Source organism: Mixophyes fleayi, chromosome 10, assembly GCF_038048845.1.
Source record: "Mixophyes fleayi isolate aMixFle1 chromosome 10, aMixFle1.hap1, whole genome shotgun sequence".
Taxonomy (NCBI): domain Eukaryota; kingdom Metazoa; phylum Chordata; class Amphibia; order Anura; family Limnodynastidae; genus Mixophyes; species Mixophyes fleayi.
This window is the reverse complement of record NC_134411.1, coordinates 102627741-102644456: the sequence shown is the minus strand read 5'-3', so window position 1 is coordinate 102644456 and position 16716 is coordinate 102627741. Positions and strand designations below refer to the sequence as shown.

Sequence of the window (16716 nt, the reverse complement as noted above, 5' to 3'; positions counted from 1 at the left end):
ACCCTCAACTGGAGACTCAATGCTTTAATATTCTACAATCAGGCATTAGCTCACATTTTCCAACCAATCAACTATGAGCTCAGATTGTCTAACCAATCAACTATGAGCTCACATTGTTTAACCAATCAACTATTAGCTCACATTGTCCAACCATTCAACAATAAGCTCACAGTGTCAAGCCAATCAGCAGTCAGCTTATATTGTCTAAGAAATGAACAATAAGCTTAGTGTAGTTTGGTTAATTTGTGTGGTTTGCTATGTTGATAAGAAAGTTATTGCCCCCAGTATTTGTGTCTGTAGAATAGCACCTGTTAAATAAACAGGGCTCGCAGTTACTGTGGATTTAGGCTGGTACAATATGGAAGTGTTTAAGGCACCACAGTTAGCAACCTTTAAATTGCAGCCATTCCTGGTCGAGGATAAGTAAATAAACATCTCACAGCTGGGCTCACTAAACACAGAAACACATCCCTCTCCCAGGCTGATTGCTGAACGAGCCAATAAGTAGGAAATGTGATCTTTGCATGTCATTAGGAGATGATAAAGGTCTTCACTTGTGAATTAACTGAGCTACCCAAATCTCTCTGCAGTTACCCCCCAAGTCATCTGTAGGTAATAGAGGAAACCACCAATGTACCCCGTCTAAGACTCTACCGGCAGACACGCTGCACATTAATAATAGTGACATTTTATGTTGTCCTGTTCACCCAAAGACGTTTCTCCCCAGTGCAGGAGGAAGCCCGGTGACACATCACACAAGTCACCTTCACCTTCCTGCAGCCAGTGTATCAGGAGAGCGGTGTCTGTCTGTGTGAGTGGAGTAATGGTAAGAGAGAAGGTGTCCGCCCTCCACCAGTAGTCACACCCCACCTAGTTATTCCCTCTCTTCATTAGAGCAAAATTCTCACCCAATATAAAAATAATCTTCCTCATTCTTTACCGCTGAAGTGTTTTGCCTAGATTAGACTTTCTCCAAGGCTACAGGGCCTGGAGGTGGCTAGTGCACATTTTTGGAGTGTTTCCTGGTAAGCAGAAGAGCGCACGTTTCCACTCTACAAAAACACTTGATTTACTAAAAATCGTGTTAGGTGGCGGTTTTAATCCGCCACACATCGCCAACAAACCCCCGTATTTACAACAGGGTGATTTGAGGCTGGGATGTTAAATGCCTGGTGGCGTGTGGCGGATAAAAAACAATTAAACCACCGGCTAATTTGCCATTAAGTCAAAACCGCCAGAAAAAAGACCGGTTCTCTATAACTGCTTCTGATTGGCTGGACAGCTCAAACACATTGTTTCATCATTGACTTATAAATGATGGGAGCAATCATTAGCTATTGATTTAGGGGCAAAATTAACTTCTAATTAACTTATGGAGCCGAATCTTATTTTGCATAATATAAAGGGCCAATATAATGATATTATTATATCACAGGGGCACTATATAGTGCCACACGTGTGCATCATAAATAATTATATCCCCCACTAGCAATCAAATAGAATTGCCCAGTTAATATGATTATATATTCATATTACCTATAATATAATTCAATAATATTGCTCATTTAATAAAATAAAAAATTAAGTTTAATTATAAATTAAATTTTGTCTCTTAATCAATAAATAGTGATTGCACCCATAATTTATAAGTCCATGGTGCCTCTTCTTATGTTCTGAATGGCAGCATACAACTTCAGCTATCTTGCCTCTCACTGACACTTCTTTTCCCAGCGGTCTGTCAAATAGCAGCTTCGTAAATCTGGCTGTTTGTTGCTTGTATATGTTAAAAATCGGGATGGCGCTTTGTAAGGTGGTGGCTTGTTAAACTTAGGGATGTGCACCGGCCACTTTTGGTGTCTCGTGTTTTGGATTCGGATTTGCTTGAGGTTTTCGGTTCGGATTTGTTTCGCAAAACACCTGACGAAAGGTTTTGGTTCGGATTTAAAGGTTTTGGATTCGGATTTATTTTGAAAAAAAACATAAAAAAAGTGTTAAAATCAAGTTTTTGGGTTTATTTTCACTCCTATGCTATTATTAACCTCAATAACATTCAATAACAATCATTTCCACTAATTCCCAGTCTATTCTGAACACCTCACAATATTGTTTTTAGTCCAAAACGTTTCACCGAGGTAGCTTTCTGGACTGCATAGTGCAGTGGTCCCGGTACACAATTTGGTACCGGGGCCACAATACCTCCGCCTTCAAATGGTCTGAATTCCACTGCACAGCTGCCTGCTCCTACATCCTCTGCAGCATATACAGGGTGTAGTTCGAGCGTGTCAATACCTCTTGTTTTTGACGATGAGAGGTCATTTTCATTAATTTATGATTTGGCAGCAACAGTCAACGTTGTTTAATATCTGATACGCCTCTATCTGAACTGCATAGTGGAGTGGCCCCGATACCCAATTTGGTACCGGGGCCACAATACCTCCTCCAACTTTCAAGTGTAGTGTTTATAATTTATAAAAACTACAGTAGTTATAGCGCGTCAATAACTCTTGTTTTAGACGACCATGGTACAGAGCATTCATCATTGAGATCCCATCAAGTATGTGAAAGACAGACAACGTCAAAGTGTTATTTGTTGAATTTGTTAACCAAAAAATTGTCAATAGGGTGACTACTATCGTATTTTGTAGTCATGGCAAACGACTGTTGTACGGTCAATTGTTCTGTGAAAGACGTAGCGGTCTTACGACTTCCCCTCTGGGAAGATGACCGACTAACAGCAGCAACAGCAGCAGTGGCAGTAGTGGCTGGAGGATTCCTCGGATGAATCCCGTATAGAAGAGGACTCAGTCTGGCTGGTGACATGGCCTGCAGTACTAAATCTGATGGAGATCGTGGAGGAAGTTGACGAGGAGTGTGTTGGTGGTGTGTATCCAACAGGACCAAGGGATTTAGGTGTCCCTGTACTGATGACGGTCCTAGGCCCAGTTCCTGAACTAACCACTGAACTATGAAGGTTATTCAGGTGACGTATAAGGGAGGATGTCCCTAGGTGGGCAAGATCCTTACCCCTGCTTATTTGAGCTTTACTTAAGCTACATATGGCCATACATTGGTTGTCAAGATTTGGATAAAAATAACTCCAGACTGAAGAGGTGCATTTTTTGGTCTTCTGACCAGGCATGACGATGGGCTTTTTCATCCCATGGACATCAGCTGTTTCCCCCCCCTGGTGCCTCATTTACAATAACCACATCACCATCCTCATCATCAAGTTCCTCCACAGCGCCAGCTACATCAATAGCCTCCTCCCGGTGTACAACATTGACACCTTGATTATCCAAATCTGGATCTACACTGTGGGTGATCCTTCCAACATATGCAGAGGGTGTGCTGCAAATGCTGGATGGAGTCACCTCTTCCCGTACAGTGATGGGAAGGTCAGGCTTCACAACCACCAACACCCTTGGACTCGCCTTGGGGATTTGTGATGTCATCTGTTTAGAAGGCAGAGTTCTTTGCTGTTTTGTTGTTGTTGCTGACAGCATAACTCTCTTAAATTTTTTGTAGGGGGGGGAGGAGGAGGGCTTAGATCCTTGGATGAAGCTGGACCACTAGTCATGAACACGGGCCAGGGCCTAAGCCGTTCCTTGCCACTACGTGTCGTAAATGGCATATTGCCAACTTTACGTTTCTCCTCAGATGATTTTAAGTTTCTCTTTTTGCTATTTTTTGAGAACTTGGGCTTTTTGGATTTTACATGCTCTGTACTAGGAGATTGGGCATCAGGCTTGCCAGACGACGTTGATGGCATTTCATCGTCTATGTCATGACTAGTGGCAGCAGCTTCAGCATTAGGAGGAAGTGGGTCTTGATCTTTCCCTACTTTATCCTCCAAATTTTTGTTTTCCATTATATGTAGCACAAGAGAGCGTACCCCTAAGCCACACACACTCTGCAAAGCCTTTAAAAATTATATGCGGCACAGGAGAGTACCACTGGACTTATACTGCTGAATCAGTGAACTTTGTAATATAGCAGTACCAATGGACTTATACTGCAGAATCAGTGAACTTTGTAATATAGCAGTACCAATGGACTTATACTGCAGAATCAGTGAACTTTGTAATATTGCAGTACCAATGGACTTATACTGCAGAATCAGTGAACTTTGTAATATTGCAGTACCAATGGACTTATACTGCAGGATTGTTTTTGGATATTTTTTTTTAATTTCTTTTTTTTATAATTATTTTTTATTTATTTTTTTTCATAACTTTTTTTAAAAATTTTTATAACTTGGGAATAATGGGGAAATAACAATGCCCTTAGAAGGACAGAGCACAGGACACAGCACCACTGGACTGAACAGGACACAGCACAGGACCCAGCAGCACCACTGAACTCAGAAGGACAGAGCACAGGACACAGCACCACTGGACTGAGCAGAACACAGCACAGCACAGCACAGCACAGCACAGAACTGAACAGCACAGCACAGCACGAGATATAGCAGGACAGAGGACCACCTAACACAACCTCCCTCTACCCTGATCAATGCCCGAGTGAAGATGGCGGCGGCTAGCGGGGAATTTATAGGTATCTCGCGATACGAGTATCGCGAGATCCGACAGCGGGATTATGACTCAGAGCCTCGGTTTCAGTTTTGCAATTGGCGGGAATACCCGGATCGGTCTCGGATCGGCAACGTTCGGGTGGGCTCGGATTTCAGATATCCGAGCCCGCTCATCTCTAGTTAAACTGTGGTGTTCAGCCTCTTAATCTGTGGTTTGGCCTTTGGTAAGTACGTCAGTTTCATCAAACCGTCCTTTAGTAAATCTGGCCCTTGGATTTTGAAAACTAGGTGAGGTGAATCGAGATTCACCTCTTTGAACCAATGCATTAAAGCTAATTGCTGGTTTGTCGGCACAAACTGTTGTTGCCAAGGAAGGCCTGTGAGCCAATCACCCAACTGGGGTTTTAGAACACGGCTCAGGTCACCCACACGCACAAGGACAATAGCCTGGCCGGCACTGATGAGCTCAAAGCAGGCGGTCAGACCTGTTTCTGTACACTTTGGTCTCATTAGTGCAAGCCAAGGTTGTTTCCGGTCAGTAGAACGAAGACCTGTAGCGAGCCTGATATATTTTCCTTATAATATATGTCAATTTATGTTACAATGTTGCACATATGTTTGTGCAGTATGTTTGTCTATTACAAATGAATAAAGACGCATATGTAAAAAAAATGATATATAGATATATATATATATATATATATATATATATATATATATATATATATATATATATATATATATATATTTTCCTATTTACAAATACTACAGCATGACACTATTGTGTACCTTACATAAACAGAGTGCAGTAATGTGTCTGTGGAGGGGGATGTGTACACACAATTACTATAGCACAGTGTAATGTATAAATAGATAGACTCGTGAAGCTGTCATCACATCTATACATTTATGTTCGTGTCCAAGCCGTGTTGCTGACATGTCACCGCTGCGATGATGATGAGTGTGTGTTTGAACAAACATTGCACCTATATGTCTGTTATCTGGTTGATAGAGGACACGTTCGAACGTTCCAATGATGTTTCCGGGTCAGAGCCTTCCATGGCCATAAAACCAGCTTTTCTCTCCGTCATCGCGCTGCAGCTTGCTCTGGGTTGGGACGGTAACGCTTTGGGAAAGACGTGATCATGGAACCCCAGCCAGATGCAGAGCCAGCGGTCAGTCCGCAGGCTTCCCTAAAGCACCACGTACAGGGGACTGATTGAACATTTAAATTCCATTTGCTGCAGAATGACGGCTGTGACTGTGGGAATCCTGCAGAAAAACCTTGTCAAGCCAAAAGTGTAAATAAATAATTGCTAAGAATTTTGGGGATTCGGCCATCAAGTGTCACAGCTTGGAGATGTGCCCAAAATATTTTTCCCCCTCCACATTAACGCATTCCATCATTATCATTCTTATTTAGTACAAGTAATATATTTTTGGCACAGATTGTAAGGGATCGTAGTCAGACATGGTCATGCACCAAGGCAGTTACAGGGGTGGGTTGTAAAACGTGATCCTGGTTTCAGAGGAGATTGGGCCATATGAGATTGGAAAGTGGAGGTAGAAGCGTCTCAAGGGTAAATAGATGCGGCTTTCGCCCAAATGTGAGCCACCTTTTCCTAATACTTGCCAACATCTCCTATTGATCGCCTATTTAGTAAGTATCGCAGCACTAACTGGTTAGGCTCATCAAAATAATTATTTATTATTTGAATAAAGTATTTTTAATGTATACAGGTTTTTACATTATATTTTGACATTTTTAAAGTATAGTGTTTCTATTTTAAACTTTTATGTGTTTGTTTGTTTTTTAGCATTATTATGTATCAAAGTTTTTTTTTTTAAAGTTTAAATCTGACCGTCCAGTTCCAGGCTTGGGCCCGTCTTCAGGGATTGGCCAGATGTAGCGCCTTAACCCTTACCGCTCTGAGCTGGCGTCGCAGCAGCGGGTGAGCATCGTTCTGTTGCCCTGAGACTTGTTTTATATATTGCAATGATAAAACACATTCTAGTATTATTTACTGTGTTTCTTCCCACTTGTACAGCGCTACAGACTATTTTGGCACTATAAAAATAAATGTTAATAAACATTAATTGATAGTAATTAAATTAGAATTCTACGATTACATTTCTATGAAAACTGCATATAAGGAATAAGACAGAATCAGAAGAGATTATATATATATATATATATATATATATATATATATATATATACACACACACACACACAGCTGGTCTAAAAGAGACTAAACACAATTACGGGGCCTATTTATCCCCCTCGTTAATTATCATTATTATCACGTAGCCATTTATTTAAAAAAAATATACCGTCACTGAGCATTTGATAAGAGGTAGCAATGACTCTACCTTACTAACAGCGCCAGGATCGGACTCTGAGTCTTTCCTGTGCATTTGTGGAGGGGTAATAACATTAAAATCTGAAATTCCACAGATGTCTGTTTTTGGAGCAGGACAATAACTTTCGCCACCCCTGTTGATTCCCGACCATGGCCTTATCTGTGAGGAGTTTGTATGTTCTCCCCGTGTTTGCGTGGGTTTCCTCCGGGTGCTCCGGTTTCCTCCCACACTCCAAAAACATAATGGTAGGTTAATTGTCTGCTATCAAAATTGACCCTAATCTCTCTCTCTATGTCTGTGTGTGTGTGTGTCTGTGTGTGTGTGTGTCCATGTTAGGAATTTAGACTGTAAGCTCCAATGGGGCAGGGACTGATGTGAGTTCTCTGTACAGCGCTGCGGAATTAGTGGCGCTATATAAATAACTTATGATGATGATGACGACCGGTATGTGTACCTCTTTAGGAGTGTTCTTAATTAGGTTTTTAATGTGGAACGTTGCCTTAGGGATTTTCTACTAGTATCTCCAACAGATAAATAAAAATAGTCTTTGGCTTGGAGTGGGGGGCACGGACTTCTGTTTATAAACACAGCTGAGGGGCCACAGGTTGTCCGCTCCTCCCTGTAGCGCTAATGTTTGGTCACTCAGGATAATTAGAGGAGGCAGAGACTGGTTACAGTCAGGGCACAGTGATATCTGCGGATAGCTCAGAGATTAAAGAGATTGCTCAAGAATTAAATTCTGCTTTTACATCAATTTCCTTCCCACCGCATCCAATATTATGTGTAGTTGGAGCCAATTGCATTTCTAACAGGATTCAGCCTTAAAATATTTGGATTAGAACACACATATTTATTAAGGGATCTCACATTCTTAAATTACAACCACTTAGTGGCCAATATTTGCAGGAATGCAAAAGGTGGGTGGGTATAGATTGCAGTGGAGACAAGCTTGGGGTGTCTGACGAGGGGAGACGGACAGGATCTGCTCTTAGTTGCTGCAGTTAGGCAGGAGAAACGTATTTCAGCAAAACGCTGTTCTGTCCATAATTTAACCCCTCTGATACCTTCTCAGGTCACAGCGGCAACATTGTATCACATTAGCATCGCAGAGTTTCTTTAACGGAGATAGTGAACGTTTCTGGTGACATTTTAGTAAGGACAAAGACTAAGGGCTAGATTTACTAAGCTGTGGGTTTGAAAAAGTGGGGATGTTGCCTATAGCAACCAATCAGATTCTAGCTGTCATTTTGTAGAAGGTACTAAATAAATGAAAGCTAGAATCCGATTGGTTGCTATAGGCAACATCCCCACTTTTTCAAACCCGCAGCTTAGTAAATCTTGCCCTAAAACTGCTTATGCCATCATTCATCGCAGTCATTCTGTGGGCGAGATCAAGGGCTGGCGCTACCGCTAGGCCAGCGGAGGCGGCTGAGTAAATCACCAATGATTGGAGGGCGCCTAAAACATAGAGCGCCTGATTCATTCATTAATGCTAAGTGAACGCAATTTATGTTTACAAACAAGCTGCAGGCGGATCTGAGGAAACGTCACTTGTTGAGTATGGGTGTAAGTACGCAATGGATATAGGGAACTTGCTGTATGCAGACAGATGCAACACATTGCAAGATACAAACAGTGTGCAATAATGTCACCTGTTAATAATATAGTCGTTAAGGAAAAGACATCGGGAAAAACAAAAAAAAAATTTTTTTTTTTTACATAAATAAAAACATTATTTAGGATGTTACTAATGTCTACAGTACATAAAATAATTATTTACAGTTGCCCCTGATTGCAAACACATGTCCTAGCTGTATACACAGCCGTCATCACTATCACTGGCACTTATACCTGACCTGTAGCTGGTGCAAGTAAAACAACTAAAAAAAACACCTATCTTAGGGATGCACAAAGCATGAATTGGACGCTTGTGCGACCACTCGGACTTCTCATGCTCTTAATGCACATGATCAACGTTAGTCCTTCCCTTCCCCTCTCCGTTCCGTCCTTCAAATCGTAGTCAGTCGGATGTGTCTTATGTGCGAATATATATTGTGTTCTTTGACGCAAGAATTGTTTTTGCACATGCGCAGAGAGCAAACATACGTGAACTCCATCACGTGAATAAACTTACTTTTCTTCATGAATCAGGCCCAGAATGACACAATGTCCCAGGAGGAGGGGATGCCGACATAAACTACTATACGCTTCTGGTTCCTAGTGACTTGAATATTGCCCATAATTCATATGTCTTCATTGTTAGCAGGTGATGGCTGGAAGTTAGAATAATTTAACAGAAAATCGAAGTGCAACACAGGGAACGCTCAATGCTCTCATTCTGTACTTTGTGTGTTCTAGCAACTAACCAACGACATAATGATAGATAATTCCTACTACCCATAGGACCAGCAGCATGGCTGCATTCAGAATACTGTATAACAAAAACAGGGACTGGCAGATTGGGCCCCGGCTCGGAGCAGTAAGGGCCCCATCTTCCAGGTGAGGACAGCAGCTGTTGGAGCTCTGTCAGGGCCGATTTCTTACGACACGGGACCCCTACAGTTCTGCTTGTTGGGGAGGAAGGGGATGTTTGTTAAAAAACAATGGTAAGGTGAAAAGTGTTAAAGGACCCCAAGCGCCCCAATATAAAGAACTGACCCAGTAAGAAATTTCTGGCTTCTCCAAATATAGGGTTTATGAGTCTGCAAAAGTATTTAAATGTTCAACCCACAAAATACTGAAAACAACGTCATTTGCCCCTCTAATGTGCACAATGGTCTGAACGCCGGACTCCTGGTAAGTTACCTTTGGGACTGGGTTTTACTTAGTATATTATGTTTTGGCTCGAATGACCTTTATACATTTTGGACATAATATTTATTGTGATTGGCAGAGTGGTTGGTCAGCAGCTGGATTGGATATGATATGACCATGTGACACTTGCCTCCAATCCAGGTACACCTCACTCCTGCCGAACTGGCCCGTTGTGAGCAATACTGGTGGTAACCGGCCACTTTAAGGCAATCTGAATCTGAATTAAGATGATTAACTTGAGCAAGATTGTTTTGCAGAAAATTTTGATCTTGGCCTTAACAGAAGTTCATAACTCTGCGGTCGGCTTAAATTCTTCTGCACTGAATAAAATGACTGAAAAACATGATTTAATAAGTGGCCAGATGGATGTAAGTTATATTCTCCATCTCCATGTTAAAAGGCCACCAAATTGTGCCTGGCACACCTCTCGCTCAGATATTACAATGCCGCACGTATTAAAATACAGGTCAGGTGGGTAACTGTGCGTATCACTTACTGTTTATAATTCAGGCTGTACGGGAACACAGAGCTGGTTATACTCCATGCTCGGCCAAGTTTAACAGCGATCTGGCTCGAGAGGCGACTTTGTTATAGTAGGAGAAAAATAACATATTGAAAAATTCATGACGCAAATTAGTGGCCGTTAACCCGTATGGTGAACATCCGACGCCAGCAGAGTACTCTGTTCTTAATGAGCTCTTCTAAGTCGGTCAAAATGGTTTATACCTGGTGGATACCACCATGGCTGAACAATATCCCCCGATGGCCAAATTACCGTGAAAAACAGAATGTACTAACCCAGTGGTCAGGGAACAGGGGTAAATTACCCCAAATGGGGTAAATATGAAATTCCTGGGGGTAATGCTGCTGCCGATTCACATGCTGTCAGTTGGATTGTAGACCCCTTTAAATGTGAAATTGCTGTTGTACCAGAAGAGCCTCAAGGGTTGTCAGAGACACTTCTTGAGCTTCGATGTAATAATGAAGCACGTATTGCATTTGAAAACAAAGCAGATCTGTCATATTTTTGGATGTCAACAGCTGCAAAGGCATCAAAATTGCACACGAGGAGGCAGTCAACAAGTTGCTGCCTTTTGCAACAACCTACCTTTGCGAACAAGGATTTTACACTCTAACGAACATAAAAACAAAACAGAGAAATCGATTGGATACAGTCTTCAGCGTCCAAATTGCTCTGACATCACAATGCCCCAATATTGATGCTCTTGTATCAAAAATGAAGCAACATTATTTCTCCAAAACCTGAAGTTTTGAAGTTGAAGCTTTCAAAGAAATTTTGAATAGATTCAATACAATTTTGAATTCCAATAATTAATAATATATGATTTCCTTCCTTTCAAATCACGGGGGTAACGTCGGCGTATCTAAATATATTTTGGGGTAAAAGATAAAAAAGTTCCCTGACTCCTGCTGACTAACCCTTCAACAAACCATGTCAGTCATGGGAGTACTTTCATTTTATTCTGCACAGAAAGCTTTGCAAACCATATATTTGTTGAACAGTAATGTTTTAAAATGACTTTATATGGGTGTTACACTTCACGGTGAAGGGGTTAATAAATACCAACCTCCTACCGTGGGCCTGTCCCTCCACATGTTTAATTTAAGAAGCAATCTTTCAGACATGGCATATTTGGCAAGCCTGGTTTTCTTGACAAGCCTTTTCGTTTCACCTCTGATTCGTCCCTGCACTGAGTCAGCTTTCCCTCTCTCCAAAACATCTTTGTAAAACTTTTTTTTTTTCTTTTCCAAAGATTGCTGAAACCTACAGATTTTTTAATATCGGTCAGCTTGAACTGAGTCTGCATCGCTGTGGCAGGTGCTGGTAATTTGCAAGTAAAAGAGTTTTGTACACGCTCCTGTTATTCAATCCATTTTGTTGTACCCCGGTACAAAAACCCCAGTCAGTAAATCCTGATTTATGATATTTCACAGATTTCCTGTTACTTTACACGGCTACAATCCTGAAACCCACCCTTTCCATTCAGTCAGCAGCTGTTCCACCCAAATCTAACTGCTTTCCAATCCAATTTACTGGCCCTCCCCTTCTGCATGCAGACACTCCACTAACACCTCTGTCAATCCACATAGATCTGTCTCTGTGCGGCCTTGTAAAACCCTTTATTTGAAAGAAAATTATTATTTCCACTTAGATCCATATAGGAATAACAGTAATTCTTATTATATACATCACATACAGGTATTTCGACCTCTTTGAGATGTGTCAGTAAGGTCACTAATAGCCAGTCACATGGGAATCGGGGGAAAAGCTTCTTGTCCGATCTGACGATGGTATTGGAAAAGGGGTCATTATGATTCGTTTACAAGCGTTCAATAGCGCAGTGACATCATGTGTCTACATTTTGGTGAATGTACCCAGTTTTTATGAGCAAGAACGAGGGTCAGGATGTCAGCGGGGGTCTGTGGGGGTGTGGCACTAACCCACGGCAGGAGTTGGGCGAATCCAGGGTGTTTTTGACGATAAGGCATATTAGTGCGCCTACTTTTTTCACCCACATGCCAAAATAAGACGTTTCGTGGGACAACTTTATTTAAAGAAGATAAAAGAGGCGGACTATTTGCAGGAGGGGTATCTCCTCACTCTCAAGATGAATTCAAGACAAAAATGAAGCTGAAACAAGAAGTATTTTAGGAGAAACCTGAAATGTTTAAATAAATACCGCGACGGACCTAATGCATTGGTATTTTGCGCATTGATTTAACGTTTTTGTTCTCTCCACCGTGATCATTTTGAGCTGGATCCACAAACGTAATTTGACCTTTTAGGGGGTAATTACAAGGCCTGGGAAGTGGAAGGTCACATTGAAATGCGCTTCGTGAACAAATAGGTGCATGTGCGTAATTCAAGAGGGTCCGCAAAACAATCAGCACCCAATGGTGTAAAAAAAATAGGACGTAGCGGTAGCCAATGTATTGGGCCCACGGGCCGGGTGCTACATATGTTATGTATGTTGTTTGTATATCTCTCTAGGAAGCTTTCTAAAACGTTCAATGATAATGTAAACGGCTGTTCACCATTGGCAATAAGAAATAGCCAAGGAATCTATAATTAACTAAAAGGTGCGCAAAGCGACTCGTACGCAATCAGACAGATTCAAACACAGTCAAACCTGTTTGATTTTCGAGTTTTTAATGGCTCTAAAATTCTAGAAATTCTGTAAAATTTTCATATGTTTAGAAACGATTCGTCAAACGCGGCCAGCTCATCTCCAGCCCTAACTAACAACTCTTTATTATATCTCTGACAGATGGAGCAGATTTGTATATAGTTTGTATCAGTATGCATTTACAATGCAAGACAAAATTTACAATGTTATGAAGTTTTTCCCTTTTTTGTCTTTCCTCGTAAAAACAAGACAAAAATCAGAATTTCTAGTTTTACGGCTCAGAAATCCCATTTAAAAACATAACGAGTAAGAGCTTAAATAATCTGCTCTTCGGTCCGACTATAAAGAGTGAAATGATTGCATAATATCTCTCCAACACTCTGCACTTAACCTCTGGCGCGGAGATAAAGCAGGTTGTCTGATTTAAGAGGGTACCTGCCATAGCTCAGCGTGACAAATGCTGAAATTATAAATCCTTTGTTAGTGCTGAAACATCAGCAAGAGATAAAAGTGCTTCTAAAAAAGTGATGAGTTAGGCAAGACGTTTACACTGTGTATATAAAGAGGAGATTGGAGTCTTCAGTCTTATAAACAGTCTTTAAACGCCTTGTACGAAAGCCTCGCAATATGATCTTTTATTACACATACTTAACAATCGTATTTACGGCCACGCGTTTCACTAAGCATCATTGTGATATATACAGAAAGCAGGTCACTGTTGTTATTTAACGGGAGGGAAAACTTCTGTCATCTCCCTTTAAACCGAGGTAAATTACATGGAGTAAAATGTGTCCGACCAGGAAGACAAATTAACATTCAAGTTGGCTTCATAAATAAAATACAGCGCAGTAACAGTAATGGGTATTTAAATATCAGTTTATCAATGACTTATGGTCAAGATAAATAATTAACTTGAATAACTGATGTGTTTAACTGCAAACTATCCCACTTATATCGGGACCCAAATTCATTAATTGCAACAGAGCAGTTGCATGGTTAAATGTTTGTAATATGTATATAACCAATTATCCATTTTTTTATTATTATTTTTTTTTTACAAAGTAGAACTGAAAGACTTATTGCTGGGTAAATTAGTATGTAAAACATTTTTCAATACATGTTACAGCAACAAAACCACATAAACATGAACATGCCTATGTGATCTTACTTCAGATGTGATGTCTGTAACAATTTCACCAGCGACTAAAAGCATACCTGACTAGAGGGCGGGAGGGGGCGGGGCACGGTCAATTGAGTCATTTTAGCCCTGCCACCGCTACGGAAATGTTTTGTCGCAGGGGCGGGGCCAAAATGACGCGATTCACCGCAAATCGCATTATTTTGGCCAGGGAATTGCGGGATACGGGAGACTTGCCTGCTCTCCCGGAAGTCCGGGAGACCGACCCGGATTTCGTGAGTCTCCCGGACACTCCAGAAAAGCTGGCAAGTATGACTAAAAGTCTGGATGAGCATATTGATCTGTGTGTACACACCTACACGATTTACCTTCATCTCTCAACCATCTGCTGAAAAGATCCTGACTCTGTACACTGTACAGATATCTGTCTACACTGCTGGCTTTGAGTGTGTACACACTGCCATATTTACCAGACATCGTTCCATTGCTGATTGTGATTTTTAGGAAGTTTATGTAACTAAATCAAGAGATGCGATGGGTTTAGGTATGATAAAACATGCGATATCTGACAAAACGGACATTTATCGTGTGATCTGCAGAATGATTGCATAGGTGTGTACCCAGCTTTACAGTATAAAACCTTTAAGAGCAATAGCACACAGGTAAATTAAATTGCATTTTCTTTTTGACTTTTAGGAAAACCCCAATATGGAAGATGTAACAGCGACCAGCAATTGCACAACGTAACATAACTGAATAACAGTGGAAAACATGGAGTCCGGGGATGTGTGACCCTGAGATTTTATCCGTAAACTTTGAGCCGCTGAGATATATATTCTTTTATATATAGGGCGCTGGCCCGCCTGTTCCCCGTTACAATAATAGTAATAATAACGCCCCTATATTTAGCACGAGTAACGGACATAAACTCCAGTGAAAGTTCTTCATCCATCTGTCTCACTAAGTCTGTAATTAGGGCCTGCCACGGACTGGAGTCAACGACTATCAGCCATGAGGATTAATTACGGCCAATATGAGAGCCAGATGTTTAGAGTTTCGCAGAAAACCACAGGGCGGCCATTTTGATATATTTCTGCTGTTGTCTTGATTCAACTCTCATTGCCCACCCTGAAAAGAAAAATGAACAGAGGAAGAAGGGAAATATCTGCTGTAAATCATTTCTCCATGCAAATGGACAGAAGGGGGCAAAACGCAGGAAGACAAATTATTAAACCCCCCCCCGGTCTATAAGGTAGATGATGGGTTGTTATGGTAACTGATGGATCTCACTCATCATCATTCACAGAATCCGCTGGCCAGAAAGCAGCTCGAAATGTCAAATATTACAGCGAACGGCTTCTGTGTTTATTGCAGTCATGTAAAAAGACCCCCGTGGGCATGAGATTTTTTTCGCCCACAGCCCAACCTGAAGGGAATCTTTAAATAAACAAGGCCACAGGGACCTGCAGACATAACACTCCTTTGTTAGTTGTCTAATTGTTTCCTGGGGTCTGGCAATCCTCACACCTCTACACAACAAGTGCACAGAGCCATTACTGACACCCCCAGCCCCGCAACTCACATCAAAAGATTAGGAAAATCCTCTCCGTGAACAAGAGGTGGCAATCAGGCGACCCGAGCTTCGGCCGGCCGCAGGTCTGGTCGCCAAATTCTTTTTTTTCTTTTTCCGCCCCAAAACCTTTGCCATTTGGTTCACAGGGAAAGTGTTAAAAAGCAATCATTAAACCGTGTATAATGCATTTATTCAAAACTCTCCAAGTACAACTTGGCACGGTCTTCCTCCACATTGAAAGCAGTATCGCTTTCTCCAAATACGTCACATAAAACGCAATGAGCGCTGTAATTAATTTTACAGCGGGTCAGGTCAGCTGACAACTCGCCAGCTAGTTGCGCAATAAACAAGTGCTTGTTTGACTGGTGTCCTACATTAATTACCCTCTACGGGTTTAATTTCATTTATTTAATACTAGCAGGTCCACCCAGTGTTGCGCGGGTCCTATTTGTAATATGTAGCAGGTTTTTTTATATGTATTAGCAAATTAATTGGTAAATAGACCAACAATGCTATTTAGAAAATAAGATTTGTTGTGTTGTCGCTATGTCGTGAGGTTTCCTTCCAGTAGTCAAACAATTGTTTACAACCAAAAAATGTTTCAATATTTGTCGCTCTGTAGTCTAATAAGTTACTTTTTCGATACTAAATAACTATGTAAGATTTGTCAGCTTTAACTTGATAGCTGTGGAAGATATTCGCCAACAAACTTCTTTTATGTATAGATTTATTTTATTACTAAAAAGTTTTGCGTGTTCATACAGGACTGTACTAAGCAAATGTACATCAGAAAAGTTGTTTAGGGAATCAGGTGTTGGTTATCTACATCTCGTAGGACACTCATCCAGTCTCTGCCTTAGTTCTTACTATTCAATGTCCCCACTGTTCACAATTTTGCAGACCCATGAAAGCAGGGTAAGGCGTCGCTATGAAGTGTACGTAACGGATGTCAATATTCTGCACCATTAACGAAACCGGTTTCACTGAGCAAAGTCAGGAGAGTGAACACTCGGCAATACTCGTCCAAAACCATCTTCATGCAAAATTGCCAGATTCCAATTACAAACAATAATTGAGGGTGGGGAGTGGTCAGCGTCTGATATTTGGGAAAGGTGTTGGAAGGTCGGATGATGCCCTATGAGAAAAT

General features: G+C 41.1%; 1 protein-coding gene and 1 long non-coding RNA gene across 2 annotated transcripts in view; one reads left to right on the top strand and one right to left on the bottom strand.

Annotated features, from left to right (window-relative positions):
• ZDHHC7 (zDHHC palmitoyltransferase 7) overlaps positions 1–16716 on the bottom strand; it is a 165727-nt gene that overhangs the window by 137082 nt on the left and 11929 nt on the right. The window lies entirely within an intron of this gene.
• On the top strand, positions 739–15952 carry LOC142103695 (uncharacterized). Its single transcript, XR_012679424.1, has 3 exons — positions 739–826; positions 6382–6483; positions 14693–15952. It is a non-coding gene; the product is annotated as an uncharacterized LOC142103695 (long non-coding RNA).